This window comes from Colius striatus, chromosome 14 (assembly GCF_028858725.1).
Source record: "Colius striatus isolate bColStr4 chromosome 14, bColStr4.1.hap1, whole genome shotgun sequence".
Taxonomy (NCBI): Eukaryota; Metazoa; Chordata; class Aves; order Coliiformes; family Coliidae; genus Colius; species Colius striatus.
In genome coordinates, this window is record NC_084772.1 from 18,069,827 (window position 1) to 18,086,345 (window position 16,519).

The 16,519-nt window shown below is 42.4% G+C and overlaps 1 protein-coding gene across 3 annotated transcripts in view; it reads left to right on the forward strand.

Moving 5' to 3' along the window:
* The first annotated feature begins 6,037 nt into the window (after window positions 1–6,037).
* PLCG2 (phospholipase C gamma 2) overlaps window positions 6,038–16,519 on the forward strand; it is a 58,807-nt gene continuing 48,325 nt past the window's right edge. Inside the window, exon 1 of one of the 3 annotated variants that reach the window (XM_062007566.1) lies at window positions 6,038–6,087. The gene's annotated coding sequence lies outside the window, so the exon portion shown is untranslated. Of the gene's footprint in view, window positions 6,088–12,820; window positions 12,914–13,284; window positions 13,352–16,519 lie in introns of those variants that run through there. The other 2 variants (XM_062007565.1, XM_062007567.1) reach the window with 2 other exon arrangements.

The following is a 16,519-nucleotide window of genomic DNA, read 5'->3' on the forward strand; positions in this document are numbered from 1 at the left end:
CTGCACGTTTCACAATCTCTGCTGCCCTCTCGTGGCGCTTCTAGGGAAGAAAATGAGCCTTCAAAAGCACAGTTTGAATACCTATTTGTCGATGCAAATACAGGCCGGCAGGCAGTTTTGCAAGTGCTGATGTAACACTTTCCGCAGTAATAATACTGGAAATCGATCATCACCGGACTTCAGCATATTCAAAGCCATATGCAGGAATAAATCGGAGCCTCTTTCTGTAAGAAAGGTCTTGAAATAGATATCTAACAAACGAACCTATCAATCTCCACTTGTCCTTATCTGCTCTTTGGTAAGAGGGTTATTTTTCCTTGTAATGTCATTGTGCTCTTCACTAATGCTCTCCATCCAAGGTTATCAGGAAGCTAATCAGCTAGTCATCCCAGGAGCAAATCATTACCTAGGGAAATATTATCATCCTGAAGACCAAATGCAGCCTCGAGCCCTGTTTTGAATAGATCTAAAAGAAGGATGTTCCAACTTGATGGTAAGAGTGAAAACTTTGTTTGCATCAAGGTTATCTTCCTCTTGTTACTAGTAAACATTGTATTTTGTAAAAGCATCAAGAAAGCCTGAATTCGTTCTGCTTCTTATTTATGGGAAACTCTGCTACTCTGAACATGGCCAGCCCAGTATCCCCATCTGTTTCCAGTTATAACTTAGTAGACCTTAGCTTTAATTTTATTTAAGCTTAATTTTAGTGCAAGGTTTCTCTTCCTGCCCACCTCCCTGTTGTTACATCCCAAGATAATGTTTGCAATGTGATGCACGACTGTGTCTGCAGTGCTGTGGTAGTGCCTAACACTTACGTGAGCTCGCTGTACCATGGTCTGTAACATACAGCACACAATGGGCTGCACCCACTGTCTCATGGGATATGAGCCACAGTCAAATATAGGTCACATGTGCAAGGGCAGATTTGAGAAGATAAGCTGCTAAACTGGCCTGTCTCTGGGAGAAAGTGAAGCTGGCAGACTCAAACAGCTGAACTAATAGCTAAGTAAGTTGATCTTTAATCCATCTTTGTTGTAAGCTATCTAGAAAGAGATCACTAGGCACTAAGTAGCCTGTGTGGATGAGTTAATGATAAACCTGAGAAAAATCACTGAGAAAGTCAAGATTTTGAATCTAAAAACTACATATAATTGCATAATTGTGTAAAGTGTGAGGCAGAAGCAAAGCTTGTGTCCATGTGAATGTGGCATCCTCGGGAGGAGCAGGTGGGACTGGTGAAGGTGGGATGAAAGCGTATGGTCATGATGTGCAGTTTAATTTCTGTGGATGGAGCAAGGGCTGTGACACAGATAGAAAGGGAGCTTCTTTGCTGGCCATTGTAAAGTTTTAGAGATGTCAGAAGGCTAGAATAGATCTTGTGCTGGTGGCTGGTGAGGTGTCTGGAGGTGACTGTGCTGATGCAGTTAGATACAGCTGCTCAATTACGTTTCCCCTTTGAAAGAGACCAGCCAAAAAGAACCAGTGTGCAGGATGGAGAAAGGTGCTTAGGAACCAAGCCAGGAACCTGTATGCTGTTGCTGAGGTAGTAGCACACTTACTAAACAAATCCTGAGCAGGGAGTCTGCTGATACAGGATGTAGGCAGTGAGTGGCATCATGGTATAACAGAAGCAGCAGCAGAGTAAAAAACAGAGATGATTAGACAGAGCAGAGAGACAGATGAGAGGCTGAGGAGGGGTTGCTCCCAGGATGGGGATCCTGCCTGTGCTTCAGCATCCTGTTCATGTGCCCAAGCATGATGAGCTGTATACACTGCAGCTTATGGAAATAAAGTAATTTGCCAGCAGAACTTGTGTTGCTGCTTCCTCTCTGCCCTGCAGTCCCCAGTGATAAGAAAAGCAGTCATGAGTCTCCCTCTGTGAACCAATGTGCCTTCTCATGACTTGTAGGAGCAGTGGGACCAGAGCTGGAGTAAGTTTTCTGACTGAGGCTTACAGTGCACACACCACAGCCTTCCAGCTTAAGGAAATGCAACAGAAGGGGTGTATAAATGTAATGTAATATGTATCAATAGGAATATTACTTTGGCATTCTCTTCCTGTGTTATATTCTCAGTGGCAGCACCGATAAATCATCTGCTCTGTTATGTTTCATTATCTGTAAGTACACGATAGGGCCAGTTTTGTTTTAAAATTCAATACATCATGCTAATTCCAAAGCTCAGTGCTGTAATATTGACTGTCTTTTTATTACACAATCCTTTGCCTTCAGGAAACCAGTACAGAAGATGTTAAAGTTGCTATAAACTTATGTTTTAAAATACATTTCTGCTTTTGCCAACATGACTCTATCATATGGAAATATGATAGAGAAATATAGATGTGTAGCTGGCATATTGGCCTCAGAACTACAAATTGTTTTTTCAGTGCTATGCTCACACATATTCAGTTTCTAGATACAGCAGCATTGTTTTCCTTAGCATGGAGTCCATTCCAGTAGAAATATAATAGCAATGGTAATTGCCATGTTAATGCTAGCATTAGCAGTGGTGTCTTGCTGATAAATGCTGTATTCACAAATCCTAGCCTCCTGTACTCCTGAAACCAGATGGTCTCAGAAAAGAGATTTGCTTCTCCATTTGGCAGCTGGGGAGACTGAGGCATGGGTCGTTTGCCCAAAGTCACTGAGGAGTGGCTGTAGAGCTGTGGCTGTGACCTCAGAGGGAAAGCTCCCCAATGTACAAAATCCCTACAGGGGCTCTGAGGAAGGGACTGGGAAGACCCACATTGCAGGTAGATGCTCTGAGTGGAAAGCCCTTAAAAAAGGCTCACAAGGCTTTCTGAGCATTGCTGTTGCCTCAGGATGCCTGTGCAGCACTTCCTGCAGAAAGCTGTCCCTGTGCTCTCTGCCATATCGACCTCCATTGTATTTGCTGTTGAAACAACTTGAGGGCAAATAAGCAAAGAAAAGCCAACTGCTTTCCACAGAGTTCACTGTTTTCTTCTGGATGCATTGCAAAGGTTTTGTTTAGCCCTGCTCTGACTTCCCCCCACAGTGGTCTGAACAGGCAAATGAGCCACCACCGCTCTCATGTGAATATAACTGGCCCAACAGCAGTCACACAACAGCAGCAGATCAGATGGTGGAGTTTGAAATGTGACCTGATGCTACAAAACCACAGCTCAGCCCTAGTTATGTCCTTTGCTTTATTAATAGTCTCTTTGTTCTCAAGGGCCTGTAGCCAATGCTACAGAAACAGTGTTTTAATCCCTGTGGTTGGAATTTCAAGGTATTGATTTTTTTAACAAGTTGTTGCAAATCAGCCACTAAAACTGTGTGTGGAATTTCCTCAGACAACCCATTTCCTGTAAAATCAACTGGGATTGTCACCCTTCCCTGGACTTTCCCTCTGCAGTAACCCAGCACTTCTGTACAAGTACAGCCATTTTTTTCTCAACTAAAACATATCCAGGAAGACTGCTGGTCTTCTCCACTTAAAAGGAAGACTCCTAATTAGAAAACATCTTCATTATGCTGTTAGAAGAAACCTATCCCCAAAACACTCCTCTCTGCTTTGCATAGGAAAAATGACAAATCACAAGAATCAGTTGTTTGCTGTCTGGGTGGATTTTTCATTAACAAATTTCAAAACACACAATGCTTTGCTTAATGAGGGAGTTGCTTTTTTCAGCAGCTGTAACTAACCATGTAACAGAGCAAATTCCAGGTATTTCAGCCCACTGTGCTGTTCAAGAACTATTGTTCTGAGCTTTGGAGTGGTTTTGTTGCATTTTCCATGAACATTTACAGCAGTAAAGGTTATTAGCTAGTTTTCTGCTAACAAGTAATGATCATGAAAGGCCAAATTAAAAGCAGTTTTAAAGAGACACACCACCAGACAATCCTTTCTTTTCTATTACTTGCAGTATTTACAAGGTCAGTTCTGGATTTGTGTTTTCAGATGCCTCAGCTCCCCCTCTCTCACTTACATGGGCCCAGTTGGGGTAGAGATGGTGAGAGGCAGACTGGGACAGCATGAGCAGAGATTGCCTTTTGGCATTGCAAGCGCTGGATGAAGATGTTGAAAGCTTCAGCTTTAAACCAATAAACGCCTCAGCTCTTCGCCTATGGGAACAGAATTAATAATCTCTCATTGTTTTTCTCTTTATGGATGACATCCATTGCTCACTGAGCTAACTACAGGTGAACTTTGCATTCTTTAGCTAAAAAAAGTTTTCTTGTATGCTTTTGTTCTCTGAGAGAACATGAAACAAAAATATGTCTTAAAAACCCAGCCTCACACTTCCTGACTGACCCAGGATGAGCCACTGCTGCTGCTCTGCACAAATTATTTCCTCTCTTTAAAAAAAAAAGGTATCTGAAAACCTAGCCACAGCCCAGCATTACCTTGCTTTCCCATTGACCTTATCTCTCATCTTCTAGGGGCAGCGAGTAGCGCTTCACAAGAAGGTGAGCTAAAGACAGAGCAGAGCATATGTGAGATGCAAAATGAGAAGGGTTTGAGACATGCTCTGGCCCTGTTGTTTTCTGAGTCTGTGGACTGGTCTCCTCCCTGACATAAAAGTACCTTGTTGGTGTCCACTGCAGGAGGAGGCTCCAAAACTTTCTGGTTTTCTCCTTCTGTATTAGCAAGGGTTTTCTTTTGCTCCTCCTTGTAAGTGAGGCCTTCCTCCCTGTGAGCAACCGAGGCCTCCTCATCCTGCTGAAGGCTTCTGTCACTGTCAGCAGCGCTGCCTGTCACCCCCATCTGTGCTGCCAGACCAGTGGTAACTGCTGCCTGCCATGTTCAGGGAGCAGGTTTTTCTCCCTTTTCTTTAGAGGTCCTACAAGAAACCACAGCTCCAGATATAACTCTGCATGGTTTGGGGTTTTTAAAGTGTTGTATGTTTTCTTTGTTGTATGTATGTATGTATATGTTGTATGTATGGTGTCATGTTTTGTTTTGTTTTCATTAAGTGCCTCAAAAAATTAACTTTGTTTTGCCATATTTGAACACTCTTTGGATATAAACAGTTTGATTTTCTTTTAATGTTAAAAATGATATTTATTTATAAATAGACTTATCTATATCTCTATTTATACATCATTGTTATTATTTGAATATAAATCAATATAAAACTGGTATTATTCAGCTTCAACATTTTCATTAGCTAAAAAAAGTGTTTAAAAGGTTCAAATTATCAAGTTGTTGACAAAAGAAATCTGCTTTTAATCTATTTCCCTCTGGGGTAATAAACCAGGAGTTGTCTTCTGGTCTTTCAAATCCTCATTTCCACATGTAAGCCAGTTTTGTCCTGTCAGCATGTGGCTCAACACAGGCTACATATATGTATTATAAATGCATATCTTGAAACAGAAATGAGGGCTGTCCATTTTCTTCTTTCTTTCTTTTCTTTTTAAATTTCTTTCTAAGGACATCAGAGGGCTTTTTTTCTAAAGACATCAGAGGTTTTTTCTTAAAGCCCAGCTGCTGGAATTGGCAGAGTCCGTGAGGGTCTTAGCGTTTGTTAAAAGAGTAAATTATGAACTCCCTCAGTTACAGAGAAAACTTAAAAACAGGAAGACAAGGCATCCCAAAGGTTTAGAAACCAGGAAGCAAAGGATTCAAAAATTTGCCTAAGAGAAACCAGAAACTGTTACAATTGTTGTATTGATCTCAGGTGGGGGCGATTATTAATGTGTTAGTGCATTATTAATGTGTGATGCAAATAACACAGCATGAAAAGAGCTGAGCCCATGAAGATGGCAGAAGAGGAGAGTGTCTCGCTGGTTGGAAGTGACATATTTCTGAATTAGTGTTCCACTTTCTTTCTTATGACTTCCTTTTTCTTTTCCCTCCCCCCATTAGCAAAAAGCATAACAAAATCTATCCTTGTGAAGGAGAAGAGAGTGTCATCAAAGGTGACAACTATTAAAAACAATTTTAAGTTCACTAAAAGGCCCAGGCTGCTGAAAACTTGATTAGAGATTTTGTATGCATAAGAGGTCTTAACAGTGTGCTTTTTTACCCAGGTGGAATCAGAGTACAAAGAGGAAGAAACCTCCGTTTGACACTGCCTCGCTAATTTCAGCAGTATATCCTTCGTTATTCTGCACAGGATTAAAGGTAAGCTCTGTATTTCTGCCTCTGAGACTCAGCAGGGCAGCTATCCTTAGCAGAAATAGTGTTAAATAATTCCTGATGTGTGGCAGAGAGGTTCTGGAGAGAAGACAATTTGTTTTAAATTGCCCAGCAGAGCCTTCTGTGTTCTTGCTTTTGTCTTCTCTCCTGGAAAATATTCTGTAGTTTAGCTCCAGAGTTAAAGGACTTTCTTAATCACACAGGAAATCTAAAAAGCATTTTCTTTGAAAGAGGAGATGGTATCTTAAAATTGCTAGTCCAGTCTAAGAAAAAAAAGTGGGGAAAACAATTTGTGTGAGTGTGTGTGTGAAGTGTGTGAAGTTTTTAGTATCATTACAAGCACACACAAATAAATCCTGGATGCTCAGCTGAAGATAATCGAGCCATTTTTAATTCATTGTAATTTGGAGATCAGGCTAAATAAGCACTTCCGATTGCTAGGTTCTTTATTCTAGAGATTGTCTCCTGTTAAATGAGAGACATTATAAATTTTCCACTGAAAGGAGGGTGGTTGCTTTTTCAGGTTTTTCTCTCTGTTGGTAAAGTTCAGATTTACTGTTTGTTTTTAAAACAAGTCATAGGGTGTGTAAGTTCAGATTTTCAGTCAAATGTTACTGACTGAGAATGTGTTCGTAGCTGCTTCAAACATTGTGAAGCTTCTGAGTTTTGTAGCACAAAATAAAACGTCTTGGAAGGTGTGAAAGTCTTTTTATAGATGGTGTTTAATATGATAAGGGAATTAAATTGACCCTACCTATATGTGAACACATATATTGAGAAATAGAGCATGTCATGTGGCAGTTGGTATCTGCCTGAATTTTGGAACAATGATCCTTTGAAGCTGCAAAGTTCAGTTTGCTCCACAGGGTACTCAGGCTGCTCTCACAGACCAGGGGCCTCCTCAGCGGATCCACATAGGTTGCGGTACTGTGTCTTCTCCAAACTCCTGCCCCAGAGCAGAGCACCCAACAGACTCACAGAGCAGAGCACCCAACAGACTCACAGAGCAGCTCTGCTTTGTTCTGCAAGCCACAAGGCACTTTGAGAGACTAGGAAACTTAAGCAGCCTATCCCAAAGATCTAATTTATGCAGGATTTTAGTCATAAGTAGAGATATTGCCTAATTTTTCTCCCCTTTAATATAGTCCTCCTTTTAAATTGTTAACCAATATGTTAAGGTTGGGTCCCTGTGGCAGGGTCTGTCGTAGCTCACTCAATACCAACTCCTACCTCGCTCTGTTGACGCACAGGATCTCTAACACTGTATGTTAAAAAGATGCTTATCGTAAAAAGTAGAACAGAAGGCTCTGACCCTTTAATGTGACTCATTCGGTTATGACTGCAGTGCATAAAGATAACAGCAGTTGCAATAACGATTTGCATTCTATACAAATATGCTGATCCTAGAGGTACACCAGATGGATGATCTTCCAAAGCACAGGCGTCTGCAATATGTATCCCAGAAGAGTTTCTCTCATTCTATTCCTATTCAGAAATTACTGCTCAAGTGCATCATTAGTTTCTCAACCATGTTTTGGTGTTAGTGAGATTTTTAACTTGTATTTGTACGTGATTACATGCTTGTCTGTGTTAAGGCCAGTGTACTCTCTCCATCTCCAGTTAGTTGTTGTACTTTGATTAGCTGGAGGGCTTTTCTAAACTTTTCTGATATAACACGTTGGATTAAAGCTGATCTTTGCATGAGTGAGCACAGATGGAAGGAACTTCTCCTCCCTTCCTGTGCACCCTGAGGGAAGGCCTCAGACAATAATAAATCCCTGCAATCAGCCATGAATAAAGCAGTCCAATGGTCCCACCAGTGGTAGTGAAGTCCATTTTAAGAAGACTGTAGCAGAACAGGAGGATAATGTGAAATGACCCGGGAGAGGAGGTTGCAGCAACACTGAGTGCGTGCTCCTCCTGTCAGTGCAGCACCGTCAGATCCCACATGGCTCCCTGGCACTGGTCGGGAGCAGTGCCTAAAGGCTCTGGTTCAGCCTGACTCCTCACTGTGCCCAGCCTGCCTCATCTTACCCTCCTTTATGCCTCTGAGAGCTCACAGGGATAATATGAGTAAGAGTGGAGGCTAAAGCAGATGACAACAGAGAGCTTTTCTCTCCTAAACTCACCCGTGGTGCTACTCTGTAGTGAGAAAGAAATGAAAAGCTGAAAGGTAACTGTGGGGAAAAGCTGAACCTTTTCTTGCTGAGTTGCAACTCCAGAACTATTGCCAAATGCTGGTTTTTCAGTACTTCCCACTTGCAATCGCATTGTTTTTATGAAAGATTTTCATTTTTACTGGCTTAAAACACACAAGAGAAAAGTTTTCCTAGTTCCCTGCAAAGCCTTCCACAGTTTTCCCCTTCTACTGAGGCCTTGGAAACGCTGAATGGTTGATAGTACCAGTAAGGAGATGCTGGCATTTTATCACTGTGGATTCAGTGGCTGTAGCACTTTACATTTCATCTGAAGATGTGGTTGCAGGCCCTTTCAATATACTGGTGCTCTATGCAGACAGCAAAACTTGTTCAAGGCACTGAGTGGTTAGTTAGTATGTGTATAAAAAAGCACGTTTTGACATGTAGTTCAACTGCTTTTATTGATCATCCAAAATCACACCAGCAGAGTCTGTGCTCAACTGAAACTTTAAAAAGAAATAATCCTGACAAATGAAAAGTTTTCTTCTGGCATAGCTAGCTCTGCTATGAGGAAATATCATTCCTGTCAGGACACTAATACAAAACCTGGAAGCCATGTTCAGCCCAAGGCATGCTACTGCTGTGAGATGTCTGGCAGAAGTCCTCACCCTCTGGGCCTGATGCCTTTGAAAATGTGAAATAATGATTTCCCTTCTTTTTTAAAATTGTTTTGACATCTACAAATGAAAATTGCTACAGAAATGCCACGGGATAGCACTGCATTTTGTGTATGAGGACAGAGGGCAGTAACTCCTCAGAAGTTGCTTTTAATGCAGTACTTGCAAATAACAAGAGACAGGGTGACTGAGCTGAGAAGTAGCTGAAGCTTTCATGTCTCAGACAAACGCTGGAGCAGGCAACAGGCCAGTACAAGCTCCCTTCCTTCTCATCAGCCTTTCTGCTAACGACTTCAGTGGTTTACTTAAGATCAATATTTACTTTAAATATTATGATCACATGACAATAATTTAGCAAGATTAAAATGAAACTCTGATAAGAATGGAGCCAAGTATACACTAGAACACTTTTTGCAAGAAATGGACTTCGCAAAGATCCTGAGCTCTGTTAGGCTGAGATGTGCTGAGGGGGTTGGACCTGACACACGGTATGATTGTGCATCCCTAAGTCTATGACTAGCCTTGCTTAGTGCATCCTTTACATAAGCAAAAAGTCTGACAAAACAAAAAAGCTTTTGAATAAAAGCTGAAAAACAAGCACCATGTCCTCTGCATTCACAGGCACCTAGAATCCCAACAGCCAAACAAGAGTTCATGTGGATGTTTGTGTGAGTGTCCTCTTATAAACTCATACAAGAAGCAGTAAACAGTTCTGCAGAGGTAATACTACTCCTGGGAACTGTCTTCACCTAGTCCTGGATGATCACAGACTTTTCCCTCAAAAATTGGCACTTGCTTTGTGATATGAACCTGGACTGACACCTAATCCTGAGATGGTGGCATGTAGGTTCTCTTGACGAGTGTAAAATCTGCTTCAGAGTCCTGCAGAAGAAAAATTCATAAAAGAAAAGCTTGGAAAATGAAGTTTTTCTGTATGAAACTTCTGCTTATAGACTTTGCAGCTCTAACTAGAAAATGATGGTGCATAAATGATAGTGCATAAATACTTAGGCTAGATAATCTGCCAGTGACAGTCTCTAAACTATTTGTTCCTCCTGCCTTAATGACTCGTTAACATTTCTTAGAACTGATAGGATGAAGCTATCCAACATGTTCCTTTTACAAAACAGCTATCTTTTCTTTGTAGCTCCTGTGAGGAATTGGCACCAGTTTTGTGACCATGATTTATTATATCCATGAATCCTGTGATTCTCTTTCACACTTGGCTTTATTCTTCAGGGGGAGTGATCAACATTTCATTCCCAAATACAACCAAAAGACAGAGCTGACGTTTTCAATGCTGTAATTAAAGAGTCAGTATCAACACCATAAATTCCCTTTTTGAGGGGTTTATGACTGAAGTGTAAAAATGTAATCCCCGCTGAAAAATGCTCTTTTCAGATCTTATAGTATGAATTGTGATTATATTTTTTTAACAATTTCAGGAGCCTTTTATGAGAAGAAAGTTAAACTTAAAAAGAATAAGGAAGATTTTATTCTAGTGGTTAACCTTCTTCTATTTAAACACAAAGTCGTTGCTGAGGCCAGATTCTTCAACTTGGAGAATTAATTTCCCACAGTTTTCCTCAGCACACCTACAGTGGGGTTTTTTTTTGCTGTAAAAAAGAAGGACTGAACGTGTCACCTGTTATCTGTGACTCTGAGGTCTCTACTCTTGATTTTCTCCCACATACATATTTTCTTTGGCTGTATAATGACTCTTCAGCTTTAAGAGAGAGAGCTTTATCAGGTAAGCCTAAGGATGTGCAAGAAATCTTGAGAGTTGGTAGGTTTTGATCTTGCTTTCAGGGCACAAGAGGCACAAACACTGAAGTATGTCTAAACCAAAGTCAGGTGTACTTTGCAGCAGCACTTAACTTCTGCAGCAAAGCCTCTGAATATCATGAAGCTGGTGCCTGTGTGGCTTGCAGGTTGTTCAAGGGTGGTTCCTGTGCAAAGGCTGTTGGTACCTGGCCTAGTGAAGCAGAACCAGGAGGGGCTGCTAAGGCTGGTATTTACTGGAACTTAGATGCACTGTCAACATACCCAGATGAATTCTGGATCTGACAGTTGGCATTTAGAGAATACTGTTATCTCCTGCCTTTAAAATGCCTGGGATCACCTGCACCCTTCAGCTCTCTGTGTTGTACCATGTGTGCCTTGTGGCTTTGTCCACAGGAATGGCTTGGGTTTAGCTTTAGCAGCTGAGGAAGCTGGTTGCTTGGCGCTAGTATTCTGTCACCACTCATAAAATTAAAAAGGCAGCTTCAACATGAAACATGGACTGTTTGAATGATGAAGAGCTAAAAATAAAGTATTGGGGAGAAATTTTGGTGTGACTGATACATGTTCTGCTATTCTCATTGTTTCGGTATCATGTCTCCTGTAGGATGTTGTTCTGTGAATTTGTAACTGCACCACACATGTTATAGAGGGAAACTTTTCCCAGGTTTGGTATTTGGAAACTTGAAACAGTGAACAATGATGAGATTATAATGCTCATATTTTTATTTTGCATTTAAAATGATCCTCACCTTTCACAGGTATTGGGTTTCAGGTTTTTTCCTGCTGCGGTAGTGTACTTTGAATGCACTCTTCAATTCTGTTCCTGATAGAGCGTGCTCATTTGAAACTCACAACTATGGTAAAGGCTTGTTAGTTTGCTTTGGTGAGGAGTTTCCCAAATTGCTCCCATAACTTTTGCTGGATACAATGGGTATTTTTGTCTCTTTCTGACCTAAGCATTCGGGTAGTCTTGCTGTTGGTGTTCGTTGCAGTACTTGTTACTTCTCCATCCCAGTTATCATTTTATTTCGGTAGTTTCTGCATCTGCAAGGTGAAAGTATTAACCAAAAACAATGTTTGACTACTGCAAACATTTATAAAGCTGACTGAAATTATGGACAATGTTTTTTCCTCTCAAAAGATGAGATCAGATTTTAGTCTGTTAAAAAGACACATCCTTTTCACTCTGTGCTAGCTACCAGCATTGGAAAGAGGGGTGATAAAGAATCTCAGTGTTTGAGAAGCAGCATTTAGAATATGTTTATGTTGTTGTAACATGGTGTGGCCCTTACAGAAGTGGCCAAGAGCTCTTTCTGCATGGGGAAATCCGTTCCTTGCACTGTACAATTCCTAGCTTTGGTTTCTAGGCATTCGATTTGTAGCCTTCTGAACTGGCATGACTTTTTCTTTGTGATGATATTGATATTATGGCTATGGATGTAGGGATTTTCCCCAGCTTAATCAAATAGGTCTGGGACGAGACCAAATACCTCAAATTTCATGGCAGTATTTGGGCTTGACCTGAAAGAAGCATGTCATGTCCTATCCAACTTGAATCTCAAAGTAGGAAATAGAGCATCGCCAGTCAAAAGCAGAGGTAGGTGTGATAAAACACACTGTAGCGGATCCCACAGGGCAAGTCAATTTCAACTTGAAAAAGTAACCCCGGTGATAGGAAAGTTTTAAAGGCTAAATTCGCTTCCTCAAGTTACTGTTCAATCAGTTAGCTATTCTGTGCCGAAGTAGTGAAATTTCCCCTCGAGATGAGCAGGAGAACGGCCGCAGAGCAGCCGGGCGGCCCGCCCTGACACGGGGCACACGGCGCCTGTTCTGCCCGCCTCGGGGACGGCTGACGGGGGCGCGGGAAGGCGGCCGCGCCCGGCGCTCTGAGGGAACCGTGGCAGCGGGTAGCTCGCCTCGAGCCAGCTCCGGGGCGGGGTGACGGGACAGGGGCGAGAAGTCCCGCGCGGTCCCGGCCCGACTTTCCCCGCTGAGGGCCCGCGGGCTGAGGGGCAGCCGCGCCGCCAACCCCCGCCCGTCCGGCCCCGCGCGCCACTAGGTGGCCACCGGGGGTCACGTGACACGGCCCTTTCCCGGTCACAGCAGAAGTGGGAACCCCGCGAGGCGCGGCGGGACGCGGAGACCCGGGACGGGCACGGACCGGGCACGGGTACGGCACGGAGCGGCACGGCAGCTCCCGCCGCTGCGCAGGTGAGCGCGGGACCGGGGTGGCGAGACGGTGGGCTCCCCACGGCAGCCCCGTCCCGCCGGCTCTGCTGCGGCTCCAGTGGGCAGCAGGTGCCGCGGTCCTGGGGCGGGGCAGGGCAGTGTGTTCTGCGCGCTGGGGTGGACGCGAGGGACGGGCTGGGGAGAGGAGGTGAGCGCTGTCGGCGTGAGGGTTGGGCAGCGGGTGCAGCATGGGGTACCAAGGCGTACAGGGCGCCAGGCTTGAAGGGGACAGAGGAGTCTGAGGTCTCCCCGAGAGGACCCTGACATCCCGCTCCTGGTGACTGGCCGCGCTCCGCTGCAGGCCAACCTGCCGAAGAAGGAAGGAAGCTCTCACGGTGTCGGTGTGTGCCTGACAGAAGCCCTGTGCTGTGCACAGTTCTGCCTAGGGCCAAGGCTTCAGTCCTGGCCAGACTGTGGCAGGTGGGTAACTGTCTTGCTGCGGTTCTTCTCCCCAGCCTTTTCATTAGACCGCAAGACCCTGAGGACAGCAGCTGCATCGTAAAGCTCTGCGCAAAGAGCTGCGCGTTGGTTGTTGTTAGTTATTAACGCTGGGGTACGGAACTAGCGTTGCTGGTGGATGTCTGTCCTGGCAGTGCCTGCTTGGATGAGGTGGTGTCCTAAAATCATCCAGAGGCAGAGCCAGGGGCAGAGGGTGCAACAACACTTTTGTGGTGCCCAGAGTACATGGGAAAACTTAAAAATTGACTGGACCCAGATTTTACTTTGCACTTCTTGATTGATATTGTGTATCTGGAGAACACCTTGTGTCATTTGGATGAAGTTCTAACAATATGGATTCATCAGCGCTTAGCAGAGATGTTCTTTGCTAGCCTGTACATTTATTGGCTTTACTACAGTTTTTCCTCTCTTTCTTTGTGTTACCACTCTCTGATAACAGAGTTAAGAGTTCTAGACTGATCTTCAGATAAAAAGAGGTTGTTTCTTAGACTCTAAAGTACTGTAATGAAGTAAAACTAACTCTACAGGTTTTTGGATAGTTTAATTAGGGTGGTTAGTTTTATTTTTCCCCAAGTCCATGTTTGCTTGGTTACTTGCAGTGAGTCTTTCTGACTCTTTTGTCCAAACCAGTCAGGCTTTTCAATTAAAAAAAACTCTCAAAAGAGTATAAAAAACTACTCTTAGAAAAACAGCAAAACATGGTCCCAATCCTGCATGTGGTACAGGACACCATCAAAGTTTAGCTTCTATAGTACCTACAATCAAAGTGAGAGAGTCATTTATTGGCGTCTGTGTCTAAACTAGAACTTACGTTTCTGTGATTATTACCTCACTTTTTGAATTGTGTAAGTGATGCTGGACTTTTCTCTTTTAGGCTTCAGTAAATGTCTGGTAGATAAACAGTTATGTTTCTACTTCACATAAGTGTCTTGCAGCTCATGCCCGAATATTTTAGAGTTGTCCAGATAATGGAGCAATGAGAATCATTTCAGAGTTCTGCTGCATGAATGAGTAGAAATATTGTTGACTCAGATAGTTGTGTAGTGGTGGGTGTAAGGAGGCTGAGTGACACCTGTGGGTGAATGTAACAAGAATTAAGGTTTGAAAGGTTAGGTCTAATATTAAGGGCTTCCATTTGTTCTTTCGGAAAGTCTCGTGTTTAACTGTTAGAAGCTGTGACGTTATTCTTAAACTGGAGTAGGTAGCCAGAACAGCATAGAAATGGTCAGTTAGGTTGATCAAAGATTGCAATATTCTTTTCACTTTTTCTGATGAATCCTCAGCTACGGTATTGTTTTGTATTAAGTAGAAAACTTGGCTTATGACTTAGCATTTGTTAGACTAAAACCACCCTTTGCTCTGTTTTTAGTAGAGCGAGCTGCTTCAAAAGGGGAAGTTCAGTATATTATATTCAGCGGAAACTGTTTAAGAAGGCACCTCTGAGAGGCAGTGCCTTTGTACTAAGGGACTAATCTCTCAAAACCCCTGCTGCATTGCCTTTTATTAAGTAGCTATATTTAGAAACTCCTTTTCTTGTTGATCTAAGTCATGTTTCATGCCTACAACTTGTGCTGGATAGGGCAGAGCAGATGTCTATTTTGTTATGCTCTTCTGAAAAACTATACTCATTGAGAAGTTGAGGGGCTCGTTATTGCAGTGAAGTGTTACTAAAATGGTTAAGCCGTGTTCCAAATCTCAGTATATTTGTTATATTACAATTCTTAATGAAATGAGCAAAGTGAGAAGACAAAGGTTCTTATTTTGTCAGAAAAACAGATGCTGTACAAAGATTTTAATTTATTTTTTAATATTTTCCACTCCTTTAATTTCTGTTGTTACAACCCATTGTAGCAGGACAAGATGATTATGGCTGTTGTGTTAGATGCAAGCCTGTGATAATTCAAGTGATTATCTGATTAGTTCCAGGGAGTCAAAATGGATCAGTGTCATTCTGGTTGAAATCCGCTACTGCTTACTACCCTTAAAAGTTGTCTGCTCTGTCTCTGTTGTAGGATTGGGAGATACATTGGTTTTTTTGGGTCATTATTATAAGGAAAGAGTACTCAATTTTTTATTATAATAAAAAACTTAGAGATATTAAACACCAAAACCCCTCTATCATGTTTTGCAAAATATGGAGTGAGATGTGATTCTTTCTGTAAAGTACTTCTGGTTCACTGTGGGCAAAGCAGAAGAGGCCACCTTGCAGGTAAGAGGGGACTGATATTTGCATCTGTGTTAGCTTACAAAAAACTCGAAACTACAACAACAAAAAACACCCAAATCCCCTGTTTATCAAAGTGGTAGCGTTTATAAAGGGGTTGGAAAGACTGCACCAGACAGCTTCAAGGTCAGACATATTGCTCTAAAAGCAGCCAGTGACATGATATTGGAAGACAGTTTTCTGGTATTAACGAGACAGCAGAAAAGAGTGCTCTTTAGTGAAGAACAGGTCAGGAGATAGTGACATGGGGTGAGGGGGAGGAGGATTGGAAGAAGTTACGAAGGGGAAGTAAGAAGTGACATGGCCGAATTAGCTATCAACACTGAAACTGAAACTGCTTGTGATGGAGAGTGGTGGACTGAGGAGAGAGGAAGAGACCCAGAGGAGATGGCTGTGGCTGTTGGCTGCATGTGCAGAGAGATTCTTTAAACCTACCCTGTTTGGGGATGTGGTTAAGGGGAATGGTTGGAAACTGTGTAGCAGCAGCTCCTTGGTACTTGTGTGAAAATTAAACACTTCCTTCTTTGTGCTTGGATGAAGGAGCGGGTTCCAGGGCATCCCAGTTGTAAAGACTCTTGCTGAGGAGTAATCAGGTTTATAATTAGCTATTTGTTTCAATGATGTATGAGACCAAGCCACAAAAAACTGATAATATTTATGAGAGATGTTGCTCTTTTGTGCCCAGATACGTCCCAAGTGTAATCCTGGGAGAGTAAAAGATTTTGAATAAGATTCAAATCTATTGCAAATATCTCTTTCCTTGTGTTCATACCTACATTGTCAATACTTAGGACAAAATGGATTTGCAGATATTTCTTACGGTAGTGGAAATTAAATTATCTTCAGTTTTGAGAATGAAAATTTAGAGAGATTTTTAACATAGTTCTGCTTTGGCTTGAATGCAT